The sequence below is a fragment of the Zingiber officinale genome, chromosome 3B (assembly GCF_018446385.1).
Source record: "Zingiber officinale cultivar Zhangliang chromosome 3B, Zo_v1.1, whole genome shotgun sequence".
NCBI lineage: Eukaryota > Viridiplantae > Streptophyta > Magnoliopsida > Zingiberales > Zingiberaceae > Zingiber > Zingiber officinale.
The window spans coordinates 114,397,329-114,423,791 of NC_055991.1; the positions used below are offsets into that span (position 1 = coordinate 114,397,329).

Genomic DNA, 26,463 nt, shown 5'->3' on the forward strand with positions numbered 1-26,463 from the left:
GTAAACTAGTATATAATCTCTAGTCCTTATATGCTTTACGACAGTCCAATGTCCCGGTCCTGGGTTACTTTGATATCTGCTAACCATACCCACGGTAAAATAGATATCCGATCTTGTACATAGCATTGCACACATTAGGCTTCCTATAGCCAAGGCATAAGGAACTGCCTTTATGTCCTCTATCTCCTTTGATGTCTTAGGAGACATCTCTTTAGATAAAGGTACTCTATGCCGAAAAGGTATAAAACCTTTCTTAGAGTTTTGCATGCTAAAACGAGCTAGGATAGTATCGATGTATGAAGCTTGGGATAAGCACAATATCATTTTCTTGTGATCCCTTATTAGTTTGATCCAAGAATATGTCCACATTCTCCCAAGTCCTTCATATTAAACTGCTTGGACAATCATGTTGGATCGAGAAGCGCTAGAGGGGGGGGGGGGTGAATAGCGCTCGCGGCTTTCACACTTTTCGAATTCGTACGAGTAAAAACAAACGCAGCGGAATTAAAGAAAACAAGCACACAGAGACAGGAGGATTTACTTCGTTCGGAGCCTTAATCGACTCCTACTCGAAGGCCCGCGATCCTTGATCGCTTTCCGTGGGCAACAACTATAAGCTCGTAAAAACTATTACAAACTAATTACAATTCAATGCAGTAAAAAGATTATACCGACAACAAAACACTAAATCTGAAGCTCCGGGTTGTTGGGGTGTCGTTGCAGCACTTCGGGATCGTCTCGTAGGCAGCTTGTAGCAAAAAGTTCGCTTGGAATTGCTTATTGTGAGTTGCTGGTCGAGATCCCTTATAAAGGGTGTTCAAGGCGCCTTCTACTGTTCACCAAGGTGCCTTGAATGAGTCGAGTCAGCCGCGGAGATAAGTGTTGAACTGGTCGAACCTTATCAGGTTCAAGGCGCCTCCAGCCTCTCCAAGGCGCCTTCATCAAGTTGTCCAAGGCGCCTTGGCTTCCTTCAAGGCGCCTCCAAGCTTGCTACGCAACCAGCTGAGATTTTGCACCAGAGGCGCCTCCAAGCTCCATGGAGGTGCCTCAGACACTGTTCATCTGAGGTTAATCTTTGCACTTTGGTCCCTGTAAGATACATTAATCCCAAATATACCCTACAGCACAAAGTTAGCACATAAAACATAATAGATGTGATAATGACAGTCTCCGGACTGTCCGAGTCTGATTTCGGTTTTCCAACCGGAAACCCTAGGTCGACTCGACGCCTACTGTTCCCTCTACGGGGAACGTGTCCTCACCTACTCCACTCAGGAGATTTACCTGATGCCAGTCCGGTCCTCTAGACCGACTGGGCTTTCCGCCTAGGGTTACCACCCCCTAGGATTTTTCTCCACCTAGGGTTACCACCCCTTAGGACCTAAGGTTACCCCCCCTTAGGATTTTCCTCCTGCCTAACCACAGTTAGGACTTTCCTGCACACTTGTTTAAGCTCATTAGATAAAAAACAACTTAACTTGAACCCTTTGACATAATCAAAACACCGGTTCGATCGTCGGATGCTTCCCGCACCAACAATCTCCCCTTTTTTGATTATGGCAACACAGTTCAAAGTTAAGTAAAAGTATGACAAAATTTAAATATGAAATTATTAAGAAATCTAAACATGAGCATGAATGTAAAAATTTGTAAAACTTATGCTCCTCTTTATGTTTAAATTCTTAATTCTTAATTTCTTTAACTTTGACTTTTCTCTTCCCCTTTGACATAAATCAAAAAGAATATCAGGAAGAGAAAAGAATAATTAGTTTAAGCTCCCCCTGAATAGTAGCCCTTTATTTAATGTCTTTAGTGTTTCAAAAAGAATTGTTTTATTTAAATTAGAAAATGCCTTGGAAAATACTTAGTGTTTTCAACAAAAACTTATCAAAATTTAGCATTCGAAAATAATTACTTTGGTAAACACTTAGCTAAATTTGAAAAACCTTTCGTAAAAAAGTATTTAACTTAGTTAATTTTGAAAAAGGCTATAGAAGTCACTTAGCTAAATTTGAAAAGAAGTTTTAGAGAATACTTTAGCTAAATTTTAACAAGCCTTTTGAAAAACACTTAGCTCAATTTGAAATGGTTTTGAAAATACTTAACTCATTTTCAACAAAAATTAGCTAAACTTAATCTTTTGAAACTAATTGTTATTTGAAAAATGAGTTATAAAATTTTTTTTTGACAAACACTTAAAGGTATAAATACCTATTTTTTTTAATTATTGATAAAAGCTTTGCTTGAGTACTTAACTTTAAAAGGATTTTCATAAAAGCTTAACTTAAGTACTTAGCTTTGAGAGACTGTTTCTTGCAAAAAAAAAAAAACTTAGTAAAGGATTTGGATAATTTTAGTGCTTAGTTTTGAAAAATGATTATCTAAAAATCCAAGCTTTTAAAAATAATGTTAATTCAATATTATATCTATTTTAAAGTTGAGTCAAACATAATTTTTTATTTTAAGTCAAGTCAAAAATAATTTTTAAAACCAAGTCAAAGATAATTTTTATTTTAAAGGAAAACTAACTTGAAAAGAAAAATTCACTCCCCCTTGATTAATGTCTTAATAAATTCTTAGGGTCATATAGTCCAAGCATGTGACAACTTATTTAACTTGTCTTGATCAGGTATCAGAGCCCTAAAGCATGCTCAATCTTACAATCTCCATTTGAAAAGTTTTTCGAAAGATATTTAATTAAATTTGAAAAGCTCTTCAAAAGTTACTTGATAATTAGCTTGACTACATTCACTCCCCCTTAATTAATCCAAACATGAATCCCTAGGGTCCTAGAGTCCAAGCATGTATAAAATATAATAGGTCTTTTATATTTTGTCTAATTTTCCATCTCACCCATTCTAGGTTTTCAGGCATGTTTAGCTTATGAGTGAGTATGAGATGGTGTTTACTTTAATTTACAATATTGAAAATATCAGTTAGAATTCCAAATAAGTGACCATTATTTTGAAGATTTAAAAATTAATTGAGTTTAGAATTTCAAAGAATTTAATACCTTCTGAAAAGAGTTTTGAAATTAATTTTTCAGAGGATATTTTAAATGATTTTTCAAATAATTTTTTAAGTAGTTTTGAAATAATTTTGAAATTAATTTTTCAAGGGATTTTTCAAATGATTTTGAAATGATCATTTTTCAAATGATTTTAAAAATAACTTTTGAAATACAATAATTTTTCAAAAGGATTTTTTCAATCATTTTTCAAATGATTTTTCCAATAATTTTTCAAATTATAAAAAAAATTTTAACATAAATTTTTAAAATATTTTTCAAAAAATTTTGAAATTAAGTTTTAAAAGATTTTTAAAATGATTTTTAAAAGATTTTTCAAATAATTTTGAAATTAAGTTTTAAAAGATTTTTAAAATAATTTTTCAAATATTTTTATAATAATTTTTAAATGATTTTGAAATTGATTTTAAAAAGATTTTTCAAATAATTTTTTAAATGATTTCTTAAAATATTTTTCAAATAATTTTGAAATAAAGTTTTCAAAAGATTTTTGAAATGATTTTTAAAAGATTTTTCAAACAAATTTGAAATGAAGTTAAAAAATTTTAAAATGATTTTGAAAAGTTTTTTCAAATAAATTTTGAAATGAAGTGTTAAGATTTTGAAATGATTTTGAAAAGATTTTTCAAATAATTTTGAAATGAAGTTTTAAACGATTTTGAAAAGATTTTTCAAATAATTTTGAAAGAAGTTTTAAAAAAAAAATTGAAATGATTTTGAAAAGATTTTTCAAATAAATTTTGAAATGAAGTTTTAAGATTTTGAAATGATTTTGAAAAGATTTTTCAAATAATTTTGAAAGAAGTTTTAAAAAAATTTTGAAATGATTTTGAAAAGATTTTTTCAAATAAATTTTGAAATGAAGTTTTAAGATTTTGAAATGATTTTGAAAAGATTTTTCAAATAGTTTTGGAATGAAGTTTTAAAAGATTTTAAATAATTTTTAAAAGATTTTTCAAATAATTTTGAAATTAAGTTTTAAAAGATTTTAAATAATTTTTTTAAAAGATTTTTAAAATAATTTTGAAATTGAGTTTTAAAAGATTTTAAATAATTTTTTTAAAAAGATTTTTCAAATAATTTTGAAATTAAGTTTTTAAAGATTTTAAATAAGTTTTAACTTGAATTTTAAATTCCTTAGTCATCTCACCCGATCTAAATTTTCAATCAGGGAATCCTATAATTTTTGTGAGATGAATTGAGGTTCAATTTAAGGGTTTGGTTTAACTTTGTGTTAGATTTAGATTTAGCTTTGGGTTCAACAAGTAACCATTCTTTGGATAAACTTCTGGGCTATGGTGAGTCATAAGGAACTCATTAAGGTAACCATGCCTTCGAGGTTTTCCAAATAGTCCTACCCATTGAACTTAATACTAAACCTTGGTCTAACTGGTTAGGATCCATTTAAGGGTAGCTTCGGTCAGTTCCACTTGGCCAAATGCACCAGGTCGAAGCCATATCTTCCTAGACATGCGATGCCCAAGCTTCCTTAACGTACTATCATCCAAAAACTTCACCAGTACCGTGGGTCAAGTTAAACCTAGCCCATTTTATCTAACCTTAATTACCCTGCCGGGTAGTCTACTCTTGTTTACCCATTTCGGGTAGATTAAGTTAAGGGTGCCAGCTATTCTGGATTCACCTTTTATATTTTTATTTGATTTAAATTGAATTTTTGAATTTTGATTTAAGTTCAAATTTTTAATTTAATTTTGAATTGTATATTTTAATTTAATTTTGAATTTTTAATTTAATTTTGAATTTTGAAATTAAATTTAATTTTGAAATTTTAATTTAATTTTGAATTTTAATTTTAATTTAATTTTGAATTTTTAATTTTGAATTTTAAGTTCGTTTAATTAATATCGTTTTTCTTTTTGCTCCCCCTGGATCATAGCCTCGATATGGTCTATCGAGGTAGTAGACTTGATCCTTGGGGACCCAATATTGACCAAGTCCAACTTGATTGACCAAATTGGACTTAGGTACCCATGCTTAGACTACCTTTATATTATTTCTATTTACTAAAGACAGATATGATTTATATTTTGTTTTGGTCTTAAATCCAAGTCCGGATTTGTTGTAACTGGTTTGCTGTTTTCCAAGAATTAGATCCAAATTCTTGGAACCCAAGGTGAACCGTTCCAACGTGTCCTTGATTTCTTTAATTTGAGTTTTCAAATTGGAATTTTCTTCCTCAAGTTGTTGGACTTGAGTCGAACTTCCAATTTGAACTGGCTCAGTTAAAGCACTCAAGTCAGTCGCTTCCTTAAAGGTTGTTACCTCCTTTTGGAGCGACTTGACCCGGATGTTGGATTTAGCCAATTTCTTAAGCAGGTAAGGAATTAAGTTTTCCAAATTTTCTAAGTCAATACTAGACATTAAAGAGCTTACAGTGAGTTTGGGTCCTTCGGAAATGGATACGGATCCGTGGCTTCGCTCGGACTCGGTGTCTGACTTGTTCTCGGTTTCGGATTCGAACTCAGACTCGGTTTCGGCCACGGATGCTAGTACTGGTAGAGCGAGGAAACTTGTCTGCTCTTCTGCATCGGATTCGGATTCGTCTGATGACTCAGACCATGTTGCCTTCATCTTTCTAGCTTCCTGTGTTATGCTTGTACCTACAACCAACGCAATACCTTACTCGGCCGGAGTAGTATCAGTCTGCTCATGTAATTCAAATAATTTATCATGCTTACTTGTGTCTGACATACCATCGTGTAATTGAATCAGATTCTCCCACAGCTCCCTGGCGCTTGAGAATGAGCCGGCACGATTCAGCTCCTTATTCGTTAAGCCGCACTGAAGTGTATACGTTGCTTTTGCGTTTGCTTCTAGCTTTTTGATAAGGTTCGCGTCCCAGTTCTTGTACGGTAGTGGTATGCCGGCGCCGTCAGTTGGTATTTCAAGCCCGGTCTTGGTGATCATCCAGACATCGAACTCGGTTTGTAGCTACGACTCCATTCGGCCTTTCCAGTTGCCGAAGTCTTCGCCTGAGAAGAGCGGTGGTCGAGTGGTGCTATAGCCTTCTTGGAGAGCCATTGAATCTTGCACGAAAAAGTGAGCAAAAAACTTGTCCTAGGACTTAATCCTGGATTAGTAGTGTGGTAGAAGGATAGAAATAAAAATTTACGAGTTTCGAGAAAAAATAATAAAATAATAATAAAATATTATTAAAAAAATATTTAAAAAATATTATTTCAAATTTTGCCAAATTCAATATTTTATCAATACTATTAAACTGTGAAAGGATGAAAATAAATTTTTTAAAAATAATTTTGGAGGGAAAAACGAAAGGCGTAATTAAAGAAAAAAAAATGCTCTGATACCCTATAAGAGCGAGAAAGCGACGAAAAAAATGCTTGAATGGTGGTTGCACCAGTTCAAAGCGACCCTGCTCTGATACCAATTGTTGGATCGAGAAGCGCTAGAGGGGGGGGGGGGGTGAATAGCGCTCGCGGCTTTCACACTTTTCGAATTCGTACAAGTAAAAACAAACGCAACGGAATTAAAGAAAATAAGCACACAGAGACAGGAGGATTTACTTCGTTCGGAGCCTTGATCGACTCCTACTCGAAGGCCCGCGATCCTTGATCACTTTCCGTGGGCAACAACTATAAGCTCGTAAAAACTATTACAAACTAATTACAATTCAATGCAGTAAAAAGATTATACCGACAACAAAAGACTAAATCTGAAGCTCCGGGTTGTTGGGGTGTCGTTGCAGCACTTTGGGATCGTCTCGTAGGCAGCTTGTAGCAGAAAGTTCACTTGAAATTGCTTGTTGTGAGCTGCTGGTCGAGATCCCTTATAAAGGGTGTTCAAGGCGCCTTCTACTGTTCACCAAGGCGCCTTGAATGAGTCGAGTCAGTCACGGAGATAAGTGCTGAACTGGTCGAACCTTATCAGGTTCAAGGCAACTCCAGCCTCTCCAAGGCGCCTTCATCAAGTTGTCCAAGGCGCCTTGGCTTCCTTCAAGGCACCTCCAAGCTTGCTTCGTAACCAGCTCAGGTTTTGCACCCGAGGCGCCTCCAAGCTCCATGGAGGCACCTCGGACACTGTTCATCCAAGGTTAATCTTTGCACTTTGGTCCCTGCAAGATACATTAATCCCAAATATACCCTGCAGCACAAAGTTAGCACATAAAACATAATAGATGTGATAATGACAGTCTCCGGACTGTCCGAGTTTGACTTCGGGTTTCCAACCGGAAACCCTAGGTCGACCCGACGCCTACTGTTCCCTCTACGGGGAATGCGTCCTCACCTACTCCACTCAGGAGATTTACCTGATGCCAGTTCGGTCCTCTAGACTGACTGGGCTTTCCGCCTAGGGTTACCACCCCTAGGACCTAGGGTTACCGCCCCCTAGGGTTTTTCTCCACCTAGGGTTACCACCCCTAGGACCTAAGGTTACCCCCCCTTAGGATTTTCCTCCTGCCTAACCGTAGTTAGGACTTTCCTGCACACTTGTTTAAGCTCATTAGATAACAAAACAACTTAACTTGAACCCTTTGACATAATCAAAACACCGGTTCGATCGTCGGATGCTTCTCGCACCAACAAATCATACCCTTACGTCTGACAACACTTTGATATTGTTGCCAATAAGAAAAATGTCATATACGTATAGTACAAGAAATACCACTACGTTTCCGTCACTCTTCTTGTATATAAGACACATCCGGACACTGAATGAATCCGTAAGATTGGATTACTTTCGTTAAACCAGATGTTCCAAGATCTTGAAGCCAAAGGTTCATTAAACCGGATTAGGTTCATGTTCACCAGGGATCAAGTCCGAAGACTCTCCCAAAAACATGAATTTATCAGGTTGCCTAACAACCCTCCCACTACGACGAGACACTACTTGTAATTGTGCATCATTTGTAACACATGTTGCAGTTTCTTGTGGTATCTCATCTTGTACCATTGGTACTAAAGTAGACGTGTCTTCTCTTATTTTCTTAAGAATAATTTTACTCATGGGCTTGTGGTTCATTACATAGTCCTCTTCAAAAAATCAAGAATTGGTGCCAACAATAACATTCTGATCTTTAGGACTATAAAATAAACTTATTTTCATTTCTTTAGGATAACCCACAAACAAGTAAACTTCTGTACGTGATTCCAACTTGTCAGTGTCTCTCACCAGCACATATGCTAGACTACCCCAAATCCGAATATGTTTCAGACTTAGGCTTACGCCCATTCCACAATTCTGTGGAGTAGAGGGTACTGACTTAGTTATACTTCGGCCGGGCTTTTAACCCTGATCGAGTTTGAGCATTATATTTCGGTCGGGTTTTAAATCCCGAGCGAGTTTGAGCTGATGTAAGAGTTTCCTCGTGCCCTTATATTTCAATCGGGATTGGTTTCCCGGGCGAGTTGATCTATGGTAGGCATATGTTCAAAAGTGGAAAGTTGCTGCTCACCGGTTCGAGGTTTAAAGTCTCTAATTCCCCTTAAGGAAGCCAGGTCGGTCACTCGTTAAGGTCCCCTATCGACTGGCGCTGAGTACGAGAGTATGTACGAAAGTTTATAGTCACTGCTCGACTGTTAAGGGTTTAAAGTCTCCGTTTCCCCTTAAGGAAGTCAGGCCAGTCACTCTTTAAGGTCCCCGATCGACTGGTGCCGAGTGTGGGAGCACGCTTAGAAGTTTATAGTCGCTGCTCAATTGTTAAGGGTTTAAAGTCTCCGGTTCCCCTTAAGGAAGCCAAGCCGACTCCTTAAGGTTCCCAATCGACTAGTGCTGAGCGTGGGAGCACGCTCGGAAGTTTATAGTCGCTGCTTGACTGTTAAGGGTTTAAAGTCTCCGATTCCCCTTAAGGAAGCCAGGCCGGTCACTCCTTAAGGTTCCTGATCGACTGGTGCTGAGCGTGGGAGTACGCTCAGAAGTTTATAGTCACTACTCGACTGTTAAGGGTTTAAAGTCTCTAGTTCCCCTTAAAAAGCCAGGTCGGTCACTCCTTAAGGTCTCCGATCGACTAGTGCTGAGCGTGAGAGCACGCTCGGAAGTTTATAGTCGCTGCTCGACTGTTAAGAGTTTAAAGTCTCCGGTTCCCCTTAAAGAAGTCAGGTCGGTCACTCCTTAAGGTCTCCGATCGACTGGTGCTGATCGTGGGAGCATGCTCGAAAGTTTATAGTCGTTGCTCAACTGTTAAGGGTTTAATATCTCCGGTTCCTCTTAAGGAAGCCAGGTCGGTCACTTCTTAAGGTCCCTGATTGACTGATGCAGAGCGTGGGAGCACGCTTGGAAGTTTATAGTCGCTGCTCGACTGTTAAGGGTTTAAAGTCTCTGGTTCCCCTTAAAGAAGCCTGACCGGTCACTCCTTAAGGTCCCCAATTGACTAGTGCTAAGAGTGGGAGCATGCTCGGAAGTTTATACTCGCTGCTCGACTGTTAAGGGTTTAAAGTCTCCGGCTCCCCTTAAGGAAGCCAGACCAATCACTCCTTAAGGTCCCCGATCGACTGATGCTGAGCATGGGAGCACACTCGGAAGTTTATAGCCGCTGCTCAACTGTTAAGGATTTAAAGTCTTCGGTTCCCCTTAAGGAAGCCAGGCCTGTCACTCCTTAAGGTCCCCGATCGACTGGTGCTGAGCGTAGGAGCACACTCGGAAGGAGGATAGATTTGTTTATCCAAGAAGATATATGTATTTTTTGGAGGATGGTTACCTGCATTTCTCCATTATACTCAAAAATTAAATGAAATACATAAATGAATTACAAGCATACTTGTTAAGCTCTGTATGGTTGTAAGTGTTTTGCACTCCAGGGCCACTCAAGATTCCTCCCTTCCCCTATCTTGGAGATAGTAGGAACCCAAAGCAAGCTTCTGTATGAATTTGTATGGTCCTCCCCATTGTGGTGCCAATTTGCCAACATCCCCCACGGGCTTAATGCGTTTCCACTCTAGATCTCCTACTTGGAAGAATCGTGGGATGACTCTTCTATTGTAGTTTTGTCTCATTCATTGTCGGTATGATATAAGGCTAGTTGCTGCCTTGTCCCGAACCTCTTCTATTAGATCAAGCTCCATAAGACGTCGACTTGTATTATCCTCATCATATAGTTGTCTTCAATCAGATTCCACCCCAACTTCAATGGGGACTACTGCTTCACCACCATATACTAACTGGAATGGTATTATTCCCATAGCTTCTTGAGGCGTGGTACGATATGCCCATAACACACTAGGTAACTCATTTACCCAACTGCCACCAACATGATCCAAATTAGTTTTGAGTCGTCTGATAATTTCTTTATTAGTTACTTTTACTTGCCCATTGCTCTGTGAATATGCCACAGAGGTGAATGCTTGTGTAATACCGTACCCTACACACCATTCTTTGATTCTTTCTCCTTGAAATTGTCTCCCATTATCAGAAACTAATTTATGTGGAATACCAAATCTACAAATAATGTGTTGCCCTAAGAATTTAATAATTACGTTTTCAGTTATTCTTGCCAATGGTTCAGCGTCTACCCATTTTGAGAAATAATCTATAGTCACCAATAGAAACTTTCTTTGTGTAGTTGCCAAGGGGAATGGACCTACTATATCCATACCCCATTGATCAAAAGGATAAGAAACTATAGAATTTTTCAATAACTGAGTAGGATGATGTGAAATATTCTGATGCTTCTAGCAAGACATACATGTTCTTACGAGCCGAGCTGCATCTTCTTATAGAGTAGGCCAGAACTATCCTGCCAATAATATTTTATGAGCTAGAGATCTTCCTCCAATATGACTACCACATGAACCCTGATGGACTTCTTATAGAATATATTGTATGTCTTCTGGTCCAATACATTTGAGTAGAGGACTGGAGAAAGCCCTCTTATAAAGATGATCACCCACCAGAGTATACCGAGCGGCCCTCTTCTTGAAAACCCTTGCTTGTTCTTCACCTACTAGCAGGATGCTCTGTTGCAAGAATAATATAATTGGTGTCCTCCAGTCACCCTGTATTTCTATATCAGCTTTCCTCTCGATACAAGATACCAGCACTGTTTGTTCCATAGGTCGGTCCAAGCTTACTGAAGCTAGTTTAGCTAACTCATCAGCCATCTGGTTTTCTGATCAGGCAATCTTCTGTATATTTACTTCTTGAAATTCAACTTTCAGTTTACCAAATGCTTCTACATATAACTTGAGTCGGTCATTGTTGATTTCAAAGTTACCTATTAACTGTTGTGCTGCCAATTGAGAATCAGAATAAATCCATACCCGAGCAACTCCTACATGTCGAGCGACTTGTAAGCTAGCTATCAATGCTTCATATTCTGCCTCGTTAGTAGTGGCCCTGTAATTCAATCAGATGGAAAGATGAACCCGATCTTCTCTTGGAGATATAAGAAGAATTTCAATTCCACTGCCCTGTCTAGTAGAAGACCCATCTACATAAATTTTCCAAGTTCCTTCCTCTTCTGGACCTTGTACTTTTGCTATAAAGTCCGCCAGAGCTTGTGCCTTAATTGCCGAGCGGGGTTGATACTGTATATCATATTCACTGAGTTTAGTTGTCCATTTAATTAGCCACCTGGATGCTTCTGAATTGAGAAGTACTCGGCCGAGAGTGCTATTAGTTAATATTATGATTGCATGTGACAAGAAGTAAGGACGCAATCTTCTGGTTGTCAACACCAATGCATAAGCTAATTTTTTGAGTGTAGTATATCTACACTCAACTCCTTTTAATAAATGACTTGAGAAGTACACTGGTTGTTGCTTTTTACCCTCCTGCCTCACCAACACTGAGCCCATAGCATGCTCATTCGCTGAAAGATAAACCCATAAACTTTCTCCAACTACAGGCTTAGCTAAGACAGGTAGGGTTGACAAATAATCTTTTAACTCCTAGAATGCCTTGTCACATTCCTCATCCCACTAAAATTTAGTGGCCTTCCGGAGTATTTTGAAGAAATGGAAGCTTCGGTCGACCGATCGAGAAATGAAGCGAGACAAAGTAGCAATCCGACCAGTCAACCTTTGGGCTTCTTTCATGTTGCGTGGTTCCATGTCCTAGAGTGCTCAAATGTTGCTGGGATTAGCTTCTATTCCTCGTTCTATCACCATATAGCCAAGGAACTTGCGACTTTAAGCTCCAAATAAACATTTGCAAGGGTTGAGCTTGAGTCCATACTACCGCAAGGTTCTGCATGTTTATTCTACATCCTTGCATAAATCACTAGCCTGAAGAGATTTAATTAGTATGTCATCCACATATACCTCCATATTTCTTCCAATTTACTTTCGAAAGACTTTGTTCATAAGTCTCTGGTAAGTTGCCCCTACATTTTTTTAATCCGAAAGGCATAACATTATAACAATAAGTACCCTCGGTTGTTATAAAACTGACCTTTTCTTGATCATCTTTGGCAAGGAGGACTTGATGATAGCCTTGATAGGCATCCAACATACAAATATATTCACAGCCAGCCATAGAATCCACCACTTGATCAATACAAGGCAGTGGATAGTAGTCTTTCGGACAGGGTTTGTTAAGATCCCAAAAGTCAATACACACTCGCCACTTGTTTTCTGGTTTAGAGACCAGGACAACATTCGCCAACCAACTAGGGAATTGTACTTCTCGAATATAGCCTACCTCCATTAGTTTGTCCACCTCCTCCTTGATGATTTGGTTTTCATCAGCTCCAAAGTTCCTCTTCTTTTGATTGACAGGTCGAGCATCTGGATATACCTGTAACGAGTGCTCTATTACGAGAGGGAATACGCCTGTGACTTCCTTGGGTGTCCATGAAAGCACATTGTTATTTCGCACCAAATATTATATCAGCTCGATCTTAAGTGAGGGATCCAGATCAGTAGCCACATAAGTCACAGTTTTTGGTCTCCCAGCCTATATTTGTATTTCTTCTTTCTCTTCATATATTAGACCCGGCGGTTTCTCCTGAATAGCATTGACTTCCATTCTTTGAATTTTGCGAGAAGTGTTGACTTCTGTCTTGATGATCTCCACATAACATTTGCATGCCACTAATTGATCTCCATGAACTTCACCTACTTGATCATCAACAGGAAATTTCACCTTCTGGCAGAAAGTATAAACGACCGTCCGAAATTCATTCAAGGTCGACCGACCCAATATGACATTATAAGCAGAAGGTGCGTCCACCACCATAAAATAAGATCTTCTTGTTCTCATCAGGTGACTAGTTTTATTTGGCCAAGTGGTTGTACTTCATTGCCCGTGAAACCATATAAAGGAGTCACCATGGGCTGAAGCTCACTCGAATCTATCTGCAATTGGTTAAAAGCTTTTTTGAAGATAATATTAACAGAACTACCGGTATCAATAAAAGTACAAGAAATATTATAATTGGCTATAACAGCCTTGATTATTAAAGCATCATCATGGGGTATTTCCACCCCTTCCAGATCTCTTGGCCCGAAGCTAATCTCCGACCCTACTGCCCTTTCCTTGCTGCATCCTACTGCATTGATCTCTAATCGCTAAGCGTGTAATTTCCTTTCCCAGTTTGAATCACCATCAGTAGGTCCACCTGCTATCATGTTGATATTACCCCGGGCGGCATTGCTTCGATTATCCTCTTGCCGAGCGGTTGTTGGCTCGGGCTGTGTTCACTCGGGCTCCTGGACTGGCATAATCGACAACTGTAATACTCCCTGTTGTGGTTTGGTCATCTTGTATTCCAGTTTGAGCGAACTATTTTGCCTTGGATATGGTTGCCGATTAGGAGATCGCTGACGATGCCGAGTATTATTTGCCTGCTGGTTCTTCAGAGCGAAATAATTTTCTATATAATGAGTACCCGACATATGATACGTGTTGGTTAGTCCTAGGAAGATCGTACCAGTTCCACTGTACAAAAATTTTGTACAAGTGTCGAACCTTTCCTAATAACCTATTGTGTTCTTTAGAAGTTAAATTAGGAATCGCAAACGGAACTTTACATTATTGATTCCAAATTTAACTTATCTGTTCTTAATGGTTGAGACTTGGATCGCAAGCAGAACTAACACTATTGATCCAAATCTACCTATGTTATAAATTTAATTAAATATTAATTTCTAAAATTGGCTTCTAGGACTGCATGGCAAGGCACTAGTCCTTCTTGGGTATGGGATCATCCACCACCGCTTAGAAAAAGCCTTTTAAGGAAAGCTAATATTTAATTTCCTTATATAACTCTAGGTTTAACCAAAAGGAACAATCGAATCACAAATTTGATAAACAAAAAAAAACACAAACTCGAATTACAATTCAAAAAACTAGAATCTAATGCCTCTTGTGTTTGGAATTCTTACAAAGAAAAATAACTAGCATGATGCGGAAAACAATTACTAGTTATACCTTTTCTTTGTATGCTAATAACCTCGAGATCTTCTGCCGTATTACTCGACTTGCCTTGGACGTCGTGTGGGCGACGATCCTCCAAGATGAACACCACCCAAAGCCTTCTTCCTCCTTCTCTAAAATCCGGCCACCACCACCACCAAGGAAAAGAGAGCAAGGGGAAAGGAAGAGGGGAGAGGGGAGAGGGTCGTCCACAAGAGAGAGCACAAGCAAGAGAATAAGAATTAATGTCTCATGAGGCTTCCCCTCCTCTTCTTTTATATTACTTGCCCAAGGCAAATAAGGAAAGATTTTTACAAATTAAAATCTTCCTCTTATTTTTCCTTTCCCCTTTTAATTTTTCCTTATCCTTCTCTTAATTGATTGGTCGGCCCCTTGCTTGGACACCAAGCAAGGGTGGTCGGCCCTTAAAAGAAGAAAGAAATAATCTTGTAAAAATTTTATAAGCAAAGAAGGAAAGCTCTTATAAAATTTTACAAGCTCTCTTTTAATTTCCTAAAGTAGATGTTAAAAAAGGAAAGTTTTTTTTTAAAAATTAAAACCAAGTTTTAAAATTTAAAACTTCTCTTCTAAAATTTTCTTTTTTTAACATGGTGACAAAAAAGGAAAGTTTCAAATTTAAAACTCCCTTTTAAAAACCATGAGGATGGTTAAAAAGGGAAAGTTTTAAAACTTTTAAACTTTCTTTTAAACCATGTTGCCTAATTAAAATAAGGAAAGTTTTATAATTTAAAATCTCTCTTTCAAAACTTGTAGATATTTAAAGAGAAGATTTTAAAAATTCAAAACACCCCTCCTAATTTAAATTTTTGTGGCCGGCCCCTTCTTACTTGGACACCAAGCAAGGGGCCGCCCCCCTTGAGAAGGAAGTAGTTGGCCCTTGGCTTGGTCACCAAGCCTTGGGCCGGCCCTCTCTTGGACACCAAGATGGGCTTTTCATGAGTGGATTTAAGGCATTAATGAGGTTATGATAGGGACCTAGAGGAGAAATTGGTTTTGGCCTCCCGATGAGCTCGAGTATCCCGTGTTCGCCCCGAACACACAACTCAAGTTCATCAACAATAACTCATTCCACTAGAGAGTTATTGTTGCACTACCGCACCAATCCCAAATTACATTATGGGCTCCTTCTTATCATGAGTGTGTTAATCTCCCTGTGTTTAAGATATTGAATGTCCATTAATTTAATGAGTTATTGACAACTCATTTAATTAACATTTATCTCCGAGAGTAGTACCACTCAACTTTATCGTCATGTCGAACTAAGTCCACCTGCAGGGTTTAACATGACAATCCTTATGAGCTCCTCTTGGGGACATTCTCAACCTAGATGACTAGGACACAGTTTTCTTCTATAATCAATAACACACACTATAAGTAATATCATTTCCCAACTTATCGGGCATATTGATTTATCGAGCTAAATCTCACCTTTTGATAAGTCAAAGAAATAAATACTAAATATATGTGCTTGTTATTATATTAGGATTAAGAGCACACACTTCCATAATAACTAAGGTCTTGTTCTTTTATTAAGTCAGTATAAAAAGAACTTGCCTTAAACAGTCCTACTCAATACACTTAGAGTGTACTAGTGTAATTTATTAGTCAAGATAAAATAATACCTAATTACACTACGACTATTCCAATGGTTTGTTCCTTTCTATCTTAGTCGTGAGCAACTGTTTATAATTTATAAAGAACTGATAACATGATCTTCTGTATGTGACACCACACACCATGTTATCTACGATATAAATAAATTGAACAACTACATAAATGTAGATATTTTTGACCAATGTGATTCTTTATTTTAAAATAAATGTTTACAAAAGCTAGGCTTTTAGTATACACTCTAACAATACGTACACTATCTTCTTGGGATTTCTTGTAGCATCTCCACATGTTGTACTGCTTGGGGTCTAAGTTCAGGCTGACAGTGTGGATGAGCCACACGAGGTCCCCTGGGTGGATGAACAGGAACTACGGATCGTTCATTAATTGGAGTCGGAATAGGTACAACATTTTCCTTCTTATGAGCAGCTTGACTCTCTTCAACATTAATAAACTCAGTAGCTCGTTCAATTAATAAATCAAAATTACCTGGAGGATTTCACACTAGGTCCTTGAAGAAATCATTATCATTGAGTCCTTAAGAGAAGACAATCACCAAGATTTCAGTAGTAGCACTAGGAACATTAATAGCTACTTGATTAAACCTTTTAATATAAGCTCTAATGGCCTCTTTAGGTCCTTGTTTAATGGAAAAGAGACTCCAGAGAGTCTTGTGATACCTCCAATTATTGGAGAAGTGATGCAAAAATACCTTACGAAAGTCCTTGAAACGCCGGATAGAATTTTCTAGTAACCTCTTGAACCACCTCTGAGCCGCTCCTTCGAAGGTGGTGAGAAACATATGACACTTAACACCGTCGGTAAACTACTATAATAGAGCTACATTCACAAACTTAAGAAGATGATCTTCTGGATCAGTAGTTCCAGAATATTCTCCAATATTTAAGTTCTGATAGTGTTTTGGAAGTGGATCATCAAGCACCCTCTGAGAGAAAGGAGTAACGATTATCTCAGGGGAGCTATCTGTAACACCCATAGGATCTCTAATAATTCATATAGATTTATGCATGATTAAAATGGGTCTTATGTGGATTTTCCAAAAATAAAGAAAAATAGAACAAAAAAGAGACATGACCAAGGTTTGAACCTTGAACCTTTTGTTAGATGCATGAATGTCATAACCAGTAGCCCCAGCAGGGGTGTGCTGTTAGGAAGGAAAGGGACAAGATAGTTAAAGGTAAGGAAAGTGAAGGCTCTCTTCACTAAGAAGGAGAACACTACAAGAAAAACCCTCATAGACATCGGTGGAACAACAACGATTTTAAGCAAAAGCCGATGTCTTTGAGTATTTTACACCAGTTTTTCCAAAAACCGATGTCTATGAGCGTAGATTTTCGCTCATAGACATCGATTTTTTAGCCGATGTCTATGAGCGCCTTTTTTTTCGTTAATAGACACCGATTTTAACAGCGGTTTTTAAAACCCGGTGTCTATGATAAATAAAATAATTTAATTTTTCCACCAATACTTAGCTAAAATTTACAACACTTCACTCTTCCCTCCAAACCTAAACCTTCCTCTTCCTAGATCGCGCCGTCCTTCCCCTTCCTATATCGACGCCCCTTCCTCTCCCGATCAGGATCAACACACGACTCCCTCCCTTGTGAGGTCTGCGGACTGCCCCGCTTTCCCAAACGACCACATCCATATCCTCTTTCCCCTTCTCTTCTCCTCTCCCTTCCGTCTTTGCCCTCTCGCGAGTTGCTCCATCTCTTAGGGTTTCTTCTCCTCATGCTTTCTGGTTTCTCCGTTGATTCATCGGCGGCCTTTTCCCCGGAAATCGTCTTGATTCCGTTGCTGTTTTCGCTGCTGGTGCTCGGATTTGGCTCCTTGAGGCTGCTCCTTCGTCGTCTACACTCATGGCGGCTCTCGTCAAACGCGGAGGTGATCCCTCGTTGATCCTTGTATGCTTAGCTTGTTTCTTAGTGTTTTCTTGGAGGAAATCGGTCAGCTCTGGGCTAGATCTGTTGGGATTTTTGAGTTCCTTGTTGGAATTTCTTCGCGCTGGTTGTTTTGATGGCTAGACTTTCTTTTGAGGGGTTTAAAGCTTGTTAAATTAAGGTGATGGTGTAGATCTATTAATATTTTTTAGTATTTACTTTTATTCTTGGTTTTGACTTCGCTTCTCAGGTCAGTGGTACAAATCTTTGATTGTTTTGCTTCTACTTCATTTTTTTTGGAGGGACAATTAGGGACCTTCAAGGGGACGCAAAGGAAAAGAAACCCTCCAAAATAAAATTTCTTCTATCTTTTGCATAGAGTGCTAGGGTACTGGTGTGGCCATCCAAGGAGAAGAGCTCGAAAAACCAACAATTCCCTTGTCTGAGGTTCGCAATCAGTTGAACTGCTTCTTGTATAATTTCTGTTTGTTACCTTCCCTTCTTGTGATGGTTTGCTGTTCTTTTTATAATCTCTCCAGATGTTCCTATATAAACTGAAAGCAATCGAAGCTAACAAGGCATGGATGAAGCATCCTGAAATTCTTCAAAAATGCTCCACTGGACTTCATTTCCCATCTGAGCGTGTCAGCAATTGTGAGGTTAGTAGTTCATTTACTGGTATATGCCCATTGAAAACCAACACACTTCATCTTAATATTATGTACATTTTTTTTTAAAAATCATGAATAGGAAAACGTGAAGCCTCTAAAGCTGTTGCATTTCTTTCGGGTTGATGGGTAGGAGAAAGCTCAATATACACCAGACTCGGTGAATCAATTCACTTGTAAATATCGTTAAATCCCTTGTACTAGTTTCCTGTAATTTGGTTACGCCGGTAGAAATTAGGTAGTAACAATCCTCTGTAACAATAATTCTTCACATAATATAATTCTTAACAATATTAGGGTCCCTAATATAATTTTTGTAAGTTTTAGATAGATTGCAGAGAGAACTTGAAATACTATACTTGATTACCTTACAAATTTCACTGATATTTTTTCTATATTTTGGTCATTCTCTCAGTATTCCTAATCTAAATCAGGTTGTATTTATACACTTTGCTATTACACTTTACTATCTGTATCAGGATCTTGGTCAATTATCCCATCAATTTAATGGTTATTAATATTGAGGTAAAGTGTGGTAAAGGATTCTACTTGGGTGAGGAATTGACATGTCTTATCTGTATAAACGGTGGTTTTCTTTTTCAATTTTATTTGTGCAATTATGTGACATTTGTTTTTATTTGGCAATTTGTCATAGTATTTGTTCTGAAGTATGTGAAGATCAAATGTTATTTGTTACTTCTTCCATTGATATTCTGATTTTCTTTTGATGCCTTGGAGTTGGATAAATATTATTCCTTTTGCTTTGATTCTGTTTAATTTTTACCAAGATTGTAGTTATATCTAAGAGGTCAAGGAATATGCAGGCCAAGGTTCTAGGTGCTCTCTAGCCCACATTTTGCACCTCCTTTGAGCTGGAGCATTGTTTTTTTTTTGGAAGAATTCATGTTCCTTTTCAATCTCATGTTTAATGAACCTTTCAATAAATTAGTGTTAATGTATTCGGATCATAGAATGTGAATTCACATCTATTGATTATGTGGAAGTTTAATTATAATCATGCCTCCTCCATGCTGCGTAGATTTATGAGGTTTAAGAATGAAGGAAGAATCTTTCATTTTATTCTTTTGAAAATTTATTATGTTAATATAAGTAGAATCTTTTTGAAGATAGTGTGAATAAATTATTTTATATATTCCAAGAAAAATCATAATAATCTACTATATACCATGCATCACTATATTTAGCTTCTTTCAAATCAGTTGCCGTATAATAGATTATTTCAAATTTGCAGATCAAAAAAGCTGAGCAAATAAGTAAAATTATGGTAAATGGTTTATTTTTGTAAAGCATTTGATCCCATGTATCTAAATTATTGGTTTATTCTTGTTTTCAGTGTTTTGGTTCCTGGTCATTTATGTTTTGATAAATTATGCAATTATATGGAATGATAGCAGAAAAAGTAGTGAGGAACTGATTTAAACAATACCTTAACTGTTGACTATTGGATTGAGAAATTGTTCTTTCTTTTAGCACACAGAACTCTGGTATTGCATTTTTAGGCAGCAGAGTTTTTTGAAAATCTCATTTATCATTGTTCTATTGAAATGTGTTTTTGGAAATTGAATGTAACTAAGCACAGCACAGCATGCTAGCCATATTGAGAAAGATACTAGAATGGCAAAGTGGAGGTGACTGGATGTAGTTTGAAGTGGTTGCATACTGAAATTGAATATCTTTCCATTGAATGCCCTCAGTACTCATTGAGTTCCTTTTACTAAATGATCTGTTGTTTCTTTTCTTTTTTGCTTTAATGAGCTCTACTTATGTTATTTCCATGGAGATCATGAATCACATCAGAAGGTCATTGACTTGGTAAAAGAATACAACGCTCAATCCACGGACAACGTTATTTCCATAATGCTAGATACTAAGGTACGTGCCTCTGCGAACATTACTTAGCTCTTACTGTTGACTTAGCAAAGTGCATTTCTAAAATGCTTGACATTGTTTATATCTAATATTCTTGAGATTTAGCTTATTACATTGGCGGAATATGCACTTAGTATTTTCTTCTCTATGATTCGTTTTCTCTTTAGGACTCTTCCGTCAATGTTGTTGCTTCATCTTATTTAACTGAATATCACTCAGTATGATGCCTTAAATTAAATTTTCCAGCATAATTGACGTGGTGAATATTATTCTTAACATACTATTTCAACAGTACCTGCAAACATGCACCAGGACGAACTTGTGATAAATTTCATTGTTTGCTGAAAACACAATTTTTTTTTCAGAATTCTAATGGTCATGCGATTTCAATTTTTTTCTGATTCATTAACTTACACAAAAACTTATTCCTTTCCCAGCATACATTGGATACTACTTATATGCATAATGGTGGCAGTTTTGTATTAGACTGATAAAAATTTGTGACGAGGTTCTCCTAGCACCGGCATGTTACGACAATCCTGCTTTCTTATTTGGTTTCACCTTTAAAATGGCGTCCACTGAAGAAATGCATGACCAATATTTTTAAGGAGAAAGGAGGTTTCCTCCAAATTAAAAGCATTACAAAGCTTATATGAGCTATATCCTTGGTTACTAACTGAGAAAGAACAGATAAAACAGAAGTACATATACTTAATCTGACACTGTAGTCATATACACTATACAGGGCCCTGAGGTAAGAAGTGGGGATGTGGTTCAGCCTATCTTGCTCAATGAAGGGCAAGAGTTCAATTTCACTATCAAAAGAGGAGTCAGTTTAGGAGATACTGTCAGTGTAAACTATGATGATTTTGTTAATGATGTTGAAGTTGATGACATTCTTTTGGTTGATGGTAAGTATACTTTTCAGATGACTCTTGCTTTTAGATGTTTCTTTTTCTTTTTTACTAGATGCCCTCAGTACTCATTATTTTGTTTTATTTTATTCAAGTAAGAGAACTGGAGAATCAATTAAATGGTGAGAGGACAACCAAGAAGGATGTTGCAAAGTTCCCAAAGCCTCCAATGGCTCCTTTAAGATGGAAGCCTCCTTTACAAAGAATCACCAATCAGTTGTCACCCTCAGGAAGAATAGTTATGTGTAATTTATGGATACTGACTTGATGTGCACAATATCTATTATCTTTTTATGTTGTAAGAAGAATATTTATGTGTTGGTTATATAGATATTGACTTGGTGTGTTTAGATACATCGGTGCATTTTTATTTGTGATTTTCTTAGTGAATTAATAATATTAACTTAATTTTATGATTTTCTTGGTGATAATATTGGTTTTTCACTATTTCGGAAATCGAATTTGTGTCATTAAACAATACTGATATTACATCGATTTTCCACCGATGCAAAATCGGTGTCATTAACTAATATTACATCGGTCGTATACCGCTGCCAAAACTGGTGTTATTAACATATAATATTACATCGGTTTTACACCCGATGTCGTTAAGTGATACTACACCGGTTTTAACCCGATGTCTAAAATGACAGACCTTTTACATCGCCTTCATAGACATCGGTCGAAAATGTAATAGACATCGGTGGAAAACCGATGTCTATGAGGGTTTTTGTTGTAGTGGAAGTTCAAGTTTTCTTCTTCTTCTTCCAATGAAAAGAGGGTTTTTCTTTCTCCCTTCATTTAGGATGAGTAAAAGAAAAGGGAAGGAAAAGTTCATTTTTCCTTCTTCCTTTCATTTGGAATAAAAAGGAGAAAGGGAATGGAAAAATTCATTTTCTCTTCTTCCCTCTTCTTCCTCCTCCTTTCTCTCTCCACCGAACCCTAAGCTCCCTCCTTCCTTTGTGCCGAATTCAAGCCAAGAGTCCTCTCTAAAGAAAAATTTCACAAGGCAAGGTCATTTTCTTAGAAAATCAAGCGAGAGGATGTAAGTATTCCCCTCACCTGCAGTACAAGTAGCTTCCACGTTATATAGATATTTTTAAACCTAGGATCTTACCTTGTAGATTTTGGCCAAGATGAGGAAATAAGGTTAAGAGGCCATCTATGATTTCTAGAAGTTTTCATGTTTTATGTGGCTTAAAAATCTAGATCATGCTCTCGTGAAGTTTCGGCCATGAAAGAATAAAAGGATTAAGGGAAAGTTAGAAACCTAACTATGCTTGCTTATGATTCCTTATGATGTGTAGCCCATTATATGTTGTTAGTTTAAAAGTTTTTCATGCTATTTATTGCTTAGAAATTTATATTCATGCTTGTAAACTTTCGTCCATGAAAGAATAAAAGGATTAAGCGAAAGTTAGAAATCTAACTATGCTTGCTTATGATTCCTTATGATGTGTAGCCCATTATATGTTGTTAGTTTAAAAGTTTTTCATGCTATTTATTGCTTAGAAATTTAGATTCATGCTTGTAAACTTTCGGCCATGAAAGAATAAAAGGATTAAGGGAAAGTTAGAAACCTAACTATGCTTGCTTATGATTCCTTATGATGTGCAACCTATTATATGTTGTTAGTTTAAAGTTTTTCATGCTATCTATTGCTTAGAAACTTAGATTTATGCTTGTAAGGTTTCGGCCAAGAAGAGATAAAGGGGTTAGAGGAGGTTTAGAAACTTAACTATGCTTGCTTATGATTTCTTATGATGTGTAAATCACTATATGATGTTAGTATGATGTTTTCATGTTTTATGTGGCTTAAAAATCTAGATCATGCTCCCTTAAAGTTTTGGCCATGAAAGAATAAGAGGATTAAGGGAAATTTAGAAACCTAACTATGTTTGCTTATGTTTCCTTATGATGTGTAACCCATTATATGTTGTTAGTTTAAAGTTTCATGCCTTATATTGCTTAGAAACTATCACCAAACTCTTAGGGTTTCGGCCTAAAAGAGATAAATGGATAAGGGAAAATTTAAGACCTAAACTATGCTAGCTTGTGATCTCTCATGATGTGTAATCCATTATATAATGTTAGTTAAGGTCTTCATGCTTAAATGTTGCTTGAAAAACCTAAAAATTATGATTGTATGTTTCGGCCAAGGTTTGAGAATTAGGGTTTGGAGCTCATTTATACTTACTAAGAGTCTCACTTTTAGGTTGTGATCTAAGTTTAAAGTTCACGCTTAGATGTTGTTGAAAAAAAATCTAGAACCATGACTTGTAAGTTTCGGCCAAACTAAGAAAGATAGGGTTTATGTTATGTGCACTTCATGCCATCATGTTATGATTCCTATGATATGCTATATGCACTTATGACATCATGTTATGAGTCCTTATGATATGCTTTATGTATGTGCACTTATGCCATCATGTTATGATTCCTTATGATATGCTTTATGTTATGTGCACTTATGTCATCTTGTTATGATTCCTTATGATATGCTTTATGTTATGTGCACCTCATGCTATCATGATATGTTTATGAAAGGCTTATGTAAGATGAAAAGCCTAAGAGATGCTTCCCTTAAGTTGGGATCAAGAGCACTCTTCATGATATGACAAAGAGATGCTTCCCTTAAGTTGGGATTAAGAGCTCTCTTCCTGATATGACAAGAATATGATATGCCATGATATGACAAGAAACATGATATGTTATGATATGATAAGAAACATGATATGCTATTTTACTTTTGTATGGCTTGTACCAAGGGTGGGCTCCATAGGCGCCCCTAGGTCGATGGTCTATGAAACGGGCCTAGTAAAAGGGATGGACTCCTAAGTTGCCCCTAGGTTGATGGTCTATGAAACTGGCCTAGTTCCTAGTAGATTCAAGATTAGCTACCTTGGATATATTTAGGATGTGCGCATTTATGTATGTATGTTGTACAAGTCGGGCCCTCATGTTGAGATTATGTTTAAGTATGTATATGATATATGTTTTCAAAAGGACATCTTACATATATTCATTTCATGATACATGTTTTCAAAAGAACATCTTGCATCTACAAGTTCATGTTATATGGTTTCCTTTATGCTTATTTAAGATGCTCTTGAAAATATGTCTATGATATTTATATGATCATGTTACTACTTTATGTTTATGTTCTCACATGCTATGTTATAATTTATGTTTAAGCTCTCACATGCTATGATATGACTCTATGCTTATGCTCTCACATGCTAGGTTATGACTTGCCAAGTAAACATGTTAATACTTTATGTTATGCAAGATTTATGGTTTTTGTGAGCAGGAAAGAAACTTACTAAGCCTATGTGCTTATAGTTTTATGTTTCCTAGTATTGCAGAAAAAAGAAAAGAGTGGCTAAACTAAGAGGAGCAACAGGAAGGGCAAGAATGTGTGTGGAAGTGGCATGGTGGAATAGATCCCTTTGTGTTTCGGAACTTATATATATATGTCTTGACCTTTCATGTGAACTATGTTTAGCTATATGCTTTGATAACTACTTGAACTGGCATGGTTAGCTTATGCACTTATGTTCTTTTGTTTCATGTTGGTATGCTTATGATATCATGAATCGTGTTATAAGTAGTTGATGATAAATCAAGTTATATGCATGAATGCTAGTACATTCACATGTTATGATTGAAAAGATTAGCATGTTAAGCATGTTTCTATGTTATATGATTATATTGTTCACATGTCATGTTTAGTCCATATGCATATGATCAAATTAAATTTTAGACAACCCACTTCCGCTGCCATGATTTTATATGCATATACATGTATGTACGTTTCAAGTAAGTAACCCCGCCCCTTCTTTAGTAATAGTAGAGGGGTGGGCGTTGCAGTTTGGTATCAGAGCAGGTCTGCCTTTCTACTACACACACACATCAAGCCTACATCCTGCCGCTCCAAGTAAGAATTTCTATGCTTACTCTATTTCTTTTTTATGTATGATAAGGAATGCTTTAATTTAGGTATGCATGTCTACTCTATTTTAAATTATGATAAGTCACAGTTTTAGTCTAAGTATGCATGATGGTAGGGTAGGAATGATGATAACCTTATGCTAGCCTGGTTAGGAATAATGATAACTTATGCTAGCCTTGTTGTCATTTATGAAGATAAGCATGGCTAGAAGACGCAATACCAGAGCTGATGAGACAGTACCTCCACCTGATCTGATGCATGTAGTCACTGAACTTCAGCGTCAGGTCACAGAACAACAGCAAGTGATAAATACTCTGATGAATCAGTAGGGGAATCCTGCCACCCCACCAGGGAACTAGAACGTGATGCCAGTTATACGTACAGTTGTACCAGTACCACCGGTAGGCCCAGCCCCACTGGTTCGACAGGAGGCGTACTTGATTCAGTGGTAGAGGCTGAAGCCGGAAGTTTTCACTGGTAACTGTGAGCCATGGGACGCCCAAACCTGGTTCAAGACTGTGGAGAGCATAGTAGAGCTATTGGACTGGCCTGAACACGAGAAAGTAAAGTGTGCATCGTTCTGCCTTATGGGCGATGCCAGAATGTGGTGGGACAGAGTTAAAGCGAAGAGACAAGTAAATCAAATGAGATGGATGGACTTCGAGACTGAATTCTTCGAAGAATTCTTCCACATGCGTGTGACAAACAAGCACTACAATGAGTTCATCGAGTTCCGGTAAGGAGACCTACCAGTTAATGAAGCTGTGAAGAGATTCAACCGTCTAGCGCGCCTATACCCAGAGTTGGTCAGCACAGAAAGAGAAAGGGTCAGACTTATGCTGAAGATGCTCAGACCTGAGATAGCTCTGAATGTGGCCGGCGGAGTTAATAGACCGCAGACTGCCGAAGAGCTAATAGTAGTACCCTGATCACCGAACAATATCTGAAGGCGCTGAATGAGGGCAAGAGTCACGCCCAGTCAGGAGGGCAGAAATCTCAAAGCACCAGAACCAGCTGGAAAGGAAACCACAGTGGCAAGGGAAAACAATGGGACGACTCTAAGGGCGGTCCAACAAGCAAGCAACCTATGCTCCCTCAGTGTACCACATGAGGGAAGAATCATCCGGGAATATGTCGTATAGGCACA

At 37.3% G+C, this 26,463-nt stretch overlaps 1 long non-coding RNA gene across 1 annotated transcript; it reads left to right on the forward strand.

Annotated features, from left to right (window-relative positions):
* Window positions 1-18,275: 18,275 nt before the first annotated feature.
* Window positions 18,276-18,803, forward strand: LOC121968533. Its single transcript, XR_006108202.1, has 3 exons — window positions 18,276-18,339; window positions 18,432-18,551; window positions 18,643-18,803. It is a non-coding gene; the product is annotated as an uncharacterized LOC121968533 (long non-coding RNA).
* The last annotated feature ends 7,660 nt before the right edge of the window (window positions 18,804-26,463 follow it).